A 12,070-nucleotide genomic window follows, 5' to 3' on the forward strand; every position below is an offset into this window, starting at 1 on the left:
TTTTCTGTTTATTTGCTTTTCCACAACATATATCTAAATGATTACTTTTCTGGGAATATAAAAAAAAACAACTTAAAAATAAAAAACTTAATATAGTTTATAGTAATATAGTTTTTGATTTTATTTGCTTTGAAACAACATATTTCAAAACCACATAACTGTGACCATTAAATTTTACAACAACTCTTTTGTAACATATCAAAATTCAGGTATATGGTTTAACCAGAAATTAATTTTTAGATTTTTAGATTTATTTTTTCACAAATCGAAAATGTGCAAACTGAATAAAAATAAATAACTACCTCACACTGGAGGTCAACATGTTGTTAAAATATGCTTTGAAATGAGCAGCAGAATATATATAACACTAAAATAATTGAGCAGCTCATTACCATTTTTATCATTTTTCTTAATGTGACAAATACGTCACATCAAAATTCCACCAACTTTTATCAGATTAATAGCCCGATGTGACACATATGTCACCACAATATCTTTGTAGCTTGTTTTATATCAATTTGCTCAAGAAACGTATTAAAATCAGGTTAAGAGTAATCTAGGATATGTTATTAAAACATTAGAATTGTTGCATGGGTTGAAACATACCTTTTGTAACAAAAACGAGCGTTTTTAAAATTTGCTGACACTGTAATATGTGCTAACCAGACAGGACACCATTTTGGAAATGTTGCTATGGCAACAACAACAAAAAAAGCACAAATTGTCACATGACTGAACCTGGGTGTTCATTATATGTCACTTAGGGACTTCCTGAGTTGAAAGTGAGGGATAATGCTTTAAAAAGACATTTTCAGTGTTTGTGACACCCGCGTCACTGTGGGTTCTTATTTAATTAAATAATATAATAATGTATTAAGGTATTTTTTTTTGCATTGCATTGCATTGCATTGCAGTAATGAGATTTGGGGGGTTGTTTTACATTTTGTCTTCAGAGTGTGTGTGATTCATGATCGTTTCAGTAAAGCCTCCTGAGTCAAACCATTATTTTATCCAGGCGGACGTTTGTTTGCTTTGAAATTGCTTTTTATGTGATGATGGCGTGACGGTGAATCTAATTTCTGCTCTGGTGAGTATGAAATAGAGGAATATTTTCAATAGTTTTGAATCTTTTCAGTTTTGATGGTTGGACGGTCCCAGTGTTTACGGTAAAGTGAATTCAATAAAAAATGTGAATTTAAATATGCATGGTTACCTAAGAACGCCAACTGAATACTTTTATTATTTTTTTTTAAATAAAAGATAAAATGTAGTTTCCATATACTTTTTTTTTAAAACTTTTTTTTTTTTATTCAAGAATTCTCTTATTGAACAAAGCAGTTTGACTGAACTGGTACTAATGCATACAACTGTATTTCATTGCATTAAATAAAATGTCAAAGCAAGTGACATTGCAGATAAATGCTGCACGAGACTAAAATACTTAACATACACAAATACTGAGTAAAGTAGTTCATTGTAGTTTATCACATCAACTTTGGACTATGGACACATTTCACAGCCATAGAGTGGCACAATACTAATTGCAAACTACATTTCTTTAAAATAAATGTCACTTGCTGTGTTATGTAATGCAATGATATTCAATGTTAGAGGGCTGCAATATAATGTTCCTCCAGCAGAGAGCAGTAGCGCATTGGAGCCAGCAGTCATGTTTCTCTGATGTAAATTAAAACTTAAAAACTTTCCACAATATGATTATTTGCTTTTGTTTCTCCTGTTAGGTAGAAAATGCATCACAGTTGATCAGTGAAACTCCTCAGCTATAATCCATCTGCCTTAGCTATTGAATTTTTACATAACCAAAGAGCAACTTCTGCATTCAATTCTGGAAAAAAAGGAAATCTAATTAAAAATAATGGCCTCATCCCATTCTCCAAATGCTTGAATTGCAGCTCAGGTACAGCAGAAGATAAGCGGTGTACGTACACTGCAGTGCTGCAGCTTTTACTCGTGTTAAAGACGTATTTCATAGCACAAGTACTTCTGTAGTGGCAACTGATTGGCAACTGTTATTTTCTTCTCCACCATGGGAGCAGCTCAGAAGTAAGCCATCAGCAGCTCTGTGCTCAAGTGAAAAATGGATTTGAAAAGAAAAAAAAAAAAATCTCATTTTGCTCAAAATGGAGGCATTTATTTTACAGTCCAGTACAATTCCAATAACACGCGAACAGTTTGCTGATGGTGGCAGGACAGTTTTACACCAAAGGATTCCTGTTTCAGGGTCAGATGAGGGCACTGCTGACATTTCACTGCGGTTTTTATCGATGTAGCCCTAAATCTCATTCGCACCTGTAGATTTGACATGAAATGTAGTCAAAAATGGACACTGGAAATGCTTATAGCCAAATATATGCTGTACTGTATTTATCTGATTACCTCTTGTGTTTTGCATCATATAGTTGAAGCAGTTCTGGATGTCCCAAAACTTAATGTGCAGCCTTACATAAAGTTTACATCTTTACATTGTAAGATGTAAACTCACTATTTTGAGAAAAAAAAGTCAGAAGTGTGAGATAAGACAATTAACTTTTTAATTTTATAGATTAAAGTATATTTGATAAACTTTATTAATAATATATAATATCAACATATTTACATTGTAATTATCATTGTGAATGTGTATATATTAGGACTTGATTGAATAAAAATAAATATTAAATTAACTAGTAATTAAAAATTAATCACATAAAATAATTAATTAATCAGACAGGTTTCTGCAGTTAATTGTGATGAACAAACTAGCAACCTAATAAAATGATTAGGTAATAATAAATAATATGTATGTACGTACAGTGCACAGCATAAATAGTACACCCCATACAAAAATCAGAATCTCAAAATATTAGAATATTTACATTTGAGTTTCAATTAATGACCATCCCTACAGTATAAATTCTGGGTATCTCTTGTTCTTTGAAACCACAATAATGGAGAAGACTGATGACTTGGAAATGATCCAGAAGACGAACATTGACGGCGCCCTCCACAAAGAGGGTAAGTCACAGAGGGTCATCACTGAAAGGTGTGGCTGTTTACAGAGTGCTGTATCAAAGCATATTAAATGCAAAGTTGACTGGAAGGAAGAATTTGGGTAGGAAAAGGTGCACAAGCAACAGGGATGACCGCAAGCTTGAGAATACAGTCAAGCAAAGCTGATTCAAACACTTGGGAGAGCTTCACAAGGAGAGAACTGAAGCTGGAGTCAGTGCATCAAGAGTCACCACGCTCAGACGTCTTCAGGAAAAGGGCTACCAAGCCACTTCTGAACCAGAGACAAAGTCAGAAGCATCTTGACTGGGCTGTGGAGAAAAAGAACTGGACTGTTGCTCAGCGGTCCAAAGTCCTCTTTTCAGATGAAAGTAAATTTTGCATTTCATTTGGAAATCAAGGTCCCAGAGTCTGAAGGAAGAGTGGAGGCACAGAATCCATGTTGCTTGAAGTCCAGTGTGAAGTTTCCACAGTCAGTGATGATTTGGGCTGCCATGTCATCTGCTGGTGTTGGTCCACTGTGTTTTCTGAAGTCCACAGTCAACGCAGCCATCTACCAGGAAATTTTAGAGCACTTCATGCTTCCTTCTGTTGACAAGCTTTATGGAGATGCTGATTTCATTTTCCAGCAGGACTTGGCACCTGCCCACACTGCCAAAGGTACCAAAAGCTGGTTCAATGACCATAGTGTTACTGTGCTTGACTGGCCAGCAAACTCACCAGACCTGAACCCAACAGAGAATCTATGGGGTATTGTCAAGAGGAAAACGAGAAACAAGAGACCAAAAAATGCAGATGAGCTGAAGGCCACTATCAAAGAAAGCTGGGCTTCCATACCACCTCAGCAGTGCCACAAACTGATCACCTCCATGCCGCGCCGAATTGAGGCAGTAATTAAAGCAAAAGGAGCCCCTACCAAGTACTGAGTACATATACAGTAAATTAACATACTTTCCAGAAGGCCAACAATTCACTAAAAATGTTTTTTTTTTTATTGGTCTTATGAAGTATTCTAATTTGTTGAGATAGTGAATTGGTGTTTTTTTGTTAAATGTGAGCCAAAATCATCACAGTTAAAAGAACCAAAGACTTAAACTACTTCAGTCTGTGTGCATTGAATTTATTTAATACACGAGTTTCACAATTTGAATTGAATTACTGAAATAAATGAACTTTTCCACGACATTCTAATTTATTGAGATGCACCTGTATATAGGGATGAATGAGTGCTGAAGGGAGTTGTGCTTTATCAACGCTGTCATGAATTCACACATCACTGTGTGATTTAATACAAAAAACTTGAAACAGAAGATGCTACCCTCCCCTCATTCCCTGCATTATTGGCATTTTTTCAGCATGACAATAAAGATATTTATTCTCCCAAGGTGAAAATCCTTCAGTAGACATGTATTTCATTCAATCTTAGCGCTCTTGAGCAGCTGTGGGGGATTCTGTAGAGACGAGCTGAGCAAAACTCACCATTAAAGACCAGAGCATTCAAGGAGGTTGTCCTCCAGGAGTTAAACAGGACAGATGCGATAATTTGTCATGAACTTGTACACTCAGTGCCAAGAGGGTCAGAGCAGTATATTAAAGTTCTGGAGGACATACTAAGTACTAGAATATTACATTTGCTGAATTAAATCTAGGGTGTACTCATTTCTGCAATCCTTCATTTAAACAAAATTGGCTAATTTACTTATCTTACAGAAAATATTGGCATATATTTTGATGTTTTTTTTATTAAGTATATGTTTAATACATTTCAATTTTACCATCATTCCATGAATTATATCAGTGATCATTAAGAAAATACATCTTTTAGATTTATTCAGTAAGGGTGTACGTTCGTGTGTGTGTGTGTGTGTGTGTGTGTGTGTATACCGTATGTCTGTGCGTGTATCTGCTAGGCCCCTGACATCAGTTAGTGTATTGATTAGATGAGTCATTGTATCTAAATTACACAGCACAGCTTATCTCACATATAAAGCACTTAGATTTACTTCTGATATAAGCAATGCCAGACGCTTGTCTTTGTAGTCTTGCGATACAAGGAGACTGGAGAGTGCTTAATAGAAATAAATAATTAAAAATCGCTGCATCAAAGGGTTTCCTTCTCGCCACATGCTAGAGTTTCTTTTAAGTGCTCCGAATAACAATTTAAGATAGAGATCTTAAAGTTTATAGGGCCAGTTGTGGAGGAAAAGTCTCTTTACGAGGCTCAGTATGAGACCTGCTGCCAGGGCTGAATATTCAGTGTCAGATAGAGGAACGGGAGGGAATATGCTGATTCTTTTTTTAGTGAAATAAGGATGTTTTGGTTCCAAATTCATGCAAACCTAAACATTAGACTGATGTTTGAGCTAATATCTTCACCCTGCAGTGCGTCGAGGGCATCTTCAATACAGAGAAGATAGGGTTTGTGTTCAGAGACAGACAGATAACTCATTCAGGAGATAAAGTAGATGATAACTTAGGCGATGGTGCTCTTTACTCTTGCTAAATGGCTTGGAGAGCGTGGTGGAACTTCAAACACACATTTATCAGGCTCAGACAGGGTCTCGTGGCTCTCAATAATTAATGCACGTGTCTGTGCGTGTTTCTGAGTCCGTACTGCGGAGGAGATCCTGAGGCCCTCGGTGAAACTCCCGTCGAATGCTCGTCACGTCTGCGATTAAAACATACATTTGAGCGTCACCCACACAACACGAATGTTTGTGTTTAATCACCCATGAGGAATATGTGTGACTAATATTCCTGGGGCCATTAGCAAAAGGCCCATTAGCTGTAAATTGCTAATGAAAATGTCATGAACTATGTTTTTAATATAAAATCATCTTTACTTTGATCTTAATGGACTAGTTTGGCAAATTACAGGTGTTTTGTGACCTTTTGCTGGTCAGGACACATTTTAAAGCTTTGTTTTTATTTCCAAAACCCTTGAATTGAAAGACACAAAACAATATTTGAGGCTTTTTGTCCCCTTAGTGTGTTAAATAACTTAACGTAGTCCATAAATTAGCGTCATTAGTCTCCAGTGACATTACTGAAATTATATTGTGCAAATGGAAAGATTTGTCGCCATGTGTAGTAATTATAAATTTGCAAATGAATTCTGTATTAGTCAAAAAGCTTTTCCCCTTTGCAATTAATTCAGGGTGTGTTTACCGCTAGAAACTCATTTCTTATCAAACAGACGAGCAAACATCAGACTTTTTACAGCCGTTCATGCCAATTTCTTCTCATTGACTCGAGCGCTGACTATTGTGTTTGTTTCACCTCAGGTTCAACTTCATTTCCTCCGCAAAAGTCTGGAAGTGTCGGCTTTCCACATTTGTGCCAAGTTTGGTTGTCAGCGGGGTTTAAGATGAATTAAGAGAGACTTTTACACCCAGAGGAGTTTGTGCCAAGTCCCTAGAGATCCAAACCTGCAAGGTCAGCTAATCCAGTCCTGACACAAGATTCCTTCAGTTCGGTTTGATATATATATACATATATATATATATATATATATATATATATATATATACAGTGAGGAAAATAAGTATTTGAACACCCTGCTATTTTGCAAGTTCTCCCACTTAGAAATCATGGAGGGGTCTGAAATTGTCATCGTAGGTGCATGTCCACTGTGGGAGACATAATCTAAAAAAAAAAATCCAGAAATCACAATGTATGATTTTTTAACTATTTATTTGTATGATACAGCTGCAAATAAGTATTTGAACACCTGTCTATCCGCTAGAATTCCGACCCTCAAAGACCTGTTAGTCTGCCTTTAAAATGTCCACCTCCACTCCATTTATTATCCTAAATTAGATGCACCTGTTTGAGGTCGTAAAGACACCTGTCCACCCCATACAATCAGTAAGAATCCAAATACTAACATGGCCAAGACCAAAGAGCCGTCCAAAGACACTAGAGACAAAATTGTACACCTCCACAAGGCTGGAAAGGGCTACGGGGAAATTGCCAAGCAGCTTGGTGAAAAAAGGTCCACTGTTGGAGCAATCATTAGAAAATGGAAGAAGCTAAACATGACTGTCAATCTCCCTCGGACTGGGGCTCCATGCAAGATCTCACCTCGTGGGGTCTCAATGATCCTAAGAAAGGTGAGAAATCAGCCCAGAACTACACGGGAGGAGCTGGTCAATGACCTGAAAAGAGCTGGGACCACCGCTTCCAAGGTTACTGTTGGTAATACACTAAGACGTCATGGTTTGAAATCATGCATGGCACGGAAGGTTCCCCTGCTTAAACCAGGCCTGACTTAAGTTTGCCAATGACCATTTGGATGATCCAGAGGAGTCATGGGAGAAAGTCATGTGGTCAGATGAGACCAAAATAGAACTTTTTGGTCATAATTCCACTAAACGTGTTTGGAGGAAGAAGAATGATGAGTACCATCCCAAGAACACCATCCCTACTGTGAAGCATGGGGTGGTAGCATCATGCTTTGGGGTGTTTTTCTGCACATGGGACAGGCGACTGCACTGTATTAAGGAGAGGATGACCGGGGCCATGTATTGCGAGATTTTGGGGAACAACCTCCTTCCCTCAGTTAGAGCATTGAAGATGGGTCGAGGCTGGGTCTTCCAACATGACAATGACCGAAGCACACAGCCAGGATAACCAAGGAGTGGCTCTGTAAGAAGCATATCAAGGTTCTGGCGTGGCCTAGCCAGTCTCCAGACCTAAACCCAATAGAGAATCTTTGGAGGAGCTCAAACTCCGTGTTTCTCAGCGACAGGCCAGAAACCTGACTGATCTAGAGAAGATCTGTGTGGAGGAGTGGGCCAAAATCCCTCCTGCAGTGTGTGCAAACCTGGTGAAAAACTACAGGAAACGTTTGACCTCTGTAATTGCAAACAAAGGCTACTGTACCAAATATTAACATTGATTTTCTCAGGTGTTCAAATACTTATTTGCAGCTGTATCATAGAAATAAATAGTTAAAAATCATACATTGTGATTTCTGGATTTTTTTTTAGATTATGTCTCTCACAGTGGACATGCACCTCGATGACAATTTCAGACTCCTCCATGATTTCTAAGTGGGAGAACTTGCAAAATAGCAGGGTGTTCAAATACTTATTTTCCTCACTGTATATATATATATGTGACCCTGGACCACAAAACCAGTCTTAAGTCGCTGGGGTATATTTGTAGCAATAGCCAAAAATACACTGTATTGTCAAAATTATATATTTTTCTTTTATGCCAAAAATCATTAGTATATTAAGTAAAGATCATATTCCATGAAAATATTTTGTAAATTTACTACTGTAAATATATCAAAACGTCATTTTGATTAGTAATATGCATTGCTAAGAATTCATTTGGACAAGGAGATTTTTTTTTTGCACCCTCAGATTCCAGATTTTCAAATAGTTGTATCTCGGCCAAATATGATCCGATCCTAACAAACCATACACCAATGGAAAGCTTATTTATTCAGCTTTCAGATGCTTTATAAATCTCAGTCGGAAAATTGACACTTAAGACTGGTTTTGTGGTCCAGGGTCACACACACACACACACACACACACACACACACACATATATATATATATATATATATATATATATATATATAATAAGAACACACATTACCAATGAAAGGATTTTTTATTTTATTTAAGAAATAACACTGAATCAGTAGGGACACACTGAATTGATCAAAAGTGGCAGTAAAGACATTTATGATGTTATAAAAAAATTCTATTAAACATATATTTCAAATATATATACATTTCAAAAATATTAAGCAGCAAAACCTTTTCAACATTGATAATAATGAAAGATATTTCTTGAAATCAGCATATTACAATGATTTCTAAAGCACTGAAGACTGAAAAATCATCTGAAAATTCAGCTTTGCATCAAAGATATACATTACAATTAATGAGATATATACATTACAATTATTTTAAGTTGCAATAATATTTCACAAAATTACTGTTTTTACTGCTTTCTTGATCAAATAAATGCAGCCTTGGTGAGCAGATTAGGCTTCTTGCAAAAACATTACAAAACACCAAACCTTTGAACAATAGTGTGTATATGCATATAAATAGTCACTGAAAATTAAACACATGGAACCAACTATTAAATGATTCTGCATGGCATAGGTTCTAAATTCTTTTTTCGAACCTGTATTTTTAATAATAATGCTGAGCAGGATCTCACTAGCCTAAGGAGGAGCACAGACAGAGCTGACGGGCCTTATCGTGCCTATCATCTTAAAAGTAGGAACTGTCTGAGATTGACCTTGAGTTGATCTGGAGCTGATAGATGGATGGGGCTGATTGGAGATACTTGTCTCTGCTCTTCATTTCCCAGGGCGACAGGAGTGCTGGTCCTATACCTCACCCTGGAGTCATGCAGATGTTTCAGGCCCGAGCAGGATAAAGCCAAAGGTAAGCGAGGGGCTGGGATTTGTGTGGCGGTTTCACTGCAATCAGCTTAGAGAAAAAAGAAAGTTATTCTGGTCCCTAAAGCTTCCGATTGTGCTGTGCAGATAGCAGTGGGTGACAGGAGCACTCATTGATTATCTGTCCCAAAGCCCGTCTGAGAGACATTCTCTTCCTCCGGCCGATAGCAGAGACTACAGCTAATTGACCTCGGGCGTCCGCGCTCTTAACAGAAGGACAGGTCGCGAGAATGCTTTGTGCTCCGCATTGTGCAAATACACAATGGAAAAATAATTGATTTGTGCTTCTGTTGCATTTTTAAATTAAAGCATTAAGTGCATGTGCTCTGCTTATTTATTTTTAGCAACTGAATGACTCTTTCAATCCAGCAAATAATTTTTGCAATAGACATACACACATTTATTTATTTATGCAAAAAGAAGTCATAAGTAAATATAAATGTGTTGTGTAATTAATATGTAAAATGTTATGTATATTAATATAAATTATATTGTGTAAATATATATTTGCATAATATTTATATATATATATATTTTATATATTATTTCTTTACATAATATTTATATATATTTTTTGAGCAAGATAATATCAGTGAAGGTACATATGAATTGATTCATGCATATTATTCATAATCTATTATGAATAAAGATTTATTATTTATTATTAAGATATATTTAATAAAGAATATATGTAAATAAATTTAAAATATAAGTAATATGTATATTTGCATAATTGTTTTGAGCCAGATAAATATATAAAACAAACAAACAAAACAGCAATGACATATCAATGAAGGTACATATGCATTGATTCATGCATATTATTCATAAGTTAAATGGGTAATGTTTAACATTAAAATTATTTTAAAAATTATATGAGATTAAATTTGTTTTTGAGCTAAATAAATGCTTAAAAATGACGATATCAGTGAGAGTTCATAAGCATACTTTCATACAATTCATAAACTTAAGGAGGAATATGATAATCCCCATTTGATTTTTTCCAAATCATCATTTGTTTAATGTTCACTATGGTTTGCCAGACCCATAGAAGAGGATCCCAAAATGTCCATTTTAATAAGCTTTTTTGGAGACGGCTGGATCACTATAAAAGGAGCTGTAGAGAAGACAAACAGCAAAGACAAAAGAAGTGGTTTCTTTCCGAACTCTTTCCGGGAAGGTATGCACATCTGAGATCATTTGTTTCCATCTCTAGAATATTTTCCCTCACACCTTCTGTAATTGTCCTGTTCCCACTTTGCCACCTAAAAAGTTACCTCTTAAATTATAAATCGTCTCAAACAGTCTCCTAACTTGGCAGAACGTTGTCCTGGATAGCTTTAACTGACCATATTTCTGAAATGAAAACTTCTGAGGTTCTGAAGTTAGTTCAAAGTAGCCTTGAAATTTTCAATGTCATTATGGTTAAAATAATCTGATAATTCTGGTATGTGTATTTTGACCAATCAAACGTCAATGTAATTTTACAGCTGCTATCCATGTTTGTTTTCTATCCATAATTCTTGCATTTGTGTCTATTTTTGTTGTTCCTCATGCATTGTACACTCTAAAAGGTTCTTTACTGTGGAAAAATATTCTTTGGATTTTTAAAATATTCTTCACACTACGAAAAAAAATGGTTCTTTTAGGAACTGTTTACTGTAGGGATGTCAAACTCAATTCCTCCTGGAGGGCCGCAGCCCTGCAGAGTTTAGTTCCAACCCTGCTCCAAAACACAAACCATGTAGTTTTCAATTGAGCCTGAAGGACTTGATTAGCTGGATCAGGTGTGTTTAATTAGGGTTGGAGCTAAACTCTGCAGGGCTGTGGCCCTCCAGGAATTGAGTTTGACATCCCTGGTTTACTGAACGGTTCTTTGTGGAACCAAAAATGGTTCTTCTATGGAAATGTAGCATTCCATCACTTGCTCACCAATGGATCTTCTGCAGTGAATGGGTGCCGTCAGAATGAGAGTCCAAACAGCTGATAAACACATCACAATAATCCACACCACTCCAGTCCATCAGTCTTGTGAAGAGAAAAGCCATGTGTTTGTAAGAAACAAATCCATCATTAAAACATTTATGCATCTGTTTGAGCCCTGTTTCCATAATAGCGCTTTCTCCAGTGAAGAGTTGTCTCGTCTGAATCAGGAGAGAAATATGCACAGATCAAGCACCGTTTACAGGCCGAAACTATCCAAAACAGCTCTAAACAAATATGTCAGTGAATTTTGATGTGAGAGACAACAGGAGATGGACTTTTTTCACCAAAGGAAGTGTTATTATGGATTATAGACTCATCATTTGGTCAGAAACAATTGTTTAAAGTTCCTGGATTTATTTCTTGTGAACATGCAGTTTTTCTCTTCACAAGATGTTGATTGATGGACTGGAGTTGTGTGGATTATTGTGATGTTTTTATCAGCTGTTTGGATTCTTATTCTGACGGCACCCATTCACTGCAGAGGATCCATTGGTGAGCAAGTGATGTACTGTAATGCTACTTTTCTCCAAAGCTGTTCCAATGAAGAATCAAACTCATTTACATCTTGGATGACCTTAGGGTGAGTGAATTTTCAGCAAGGTTTCATTTTTAGCTGAACTATTCCTTTAAGAGTATAGGAGC

The 12,070-nt window shown here is 36.3% G+C and overlaps 1 protein-coding gene across 8 annotated transcripts in view; it reads left to right on the forward strand.

The window, feature by feature from the left end:
- Positions 1-12,070, forward strand: part of znf385d (zinc finger protein 385D) — a 129,389-nt gene that overhangs the window by 8,001 nt on the left and 109,318 nt on the right. For 4 of the 8 annotated variants that reach the window (XM_058748014.1, XM_058748017.1, XM_058748016.1 and 1 more), the window contains exons 3-4: positions 6,294-6,444; positions 9,352-9,428. The gene's annotated coding sequence lies outside the window, so the exon portion shown is untranslated. Of the gene's footprint in view, positions 1-6,293; positions 6,445-9,351; positions 9,429-10,485; positions 10,623-11,575; positions 12,009-12,070 lie in introns of those variants that run through there. The other 4 variants (XM_058748018.1, XM_058748020.1, XM_058748019.1 and 1 more) reach the window with 2 other exon arrangements.

Source organism: Onychostoma macrolepis, chromosome 16, assembly GCF_012432095.1.
Source record: "Onychostoma macrolepis isolate SWU-2019 chromosome 16, ASM1243209v1, whole genome shotgun sequence".
Lineage (NCBI taxonomy): Eukaryota > Metazoa > Chordata > Actinopteri > Cypriniformes > Cyprinidae > Onychostoma > Onychostoma macrolepis.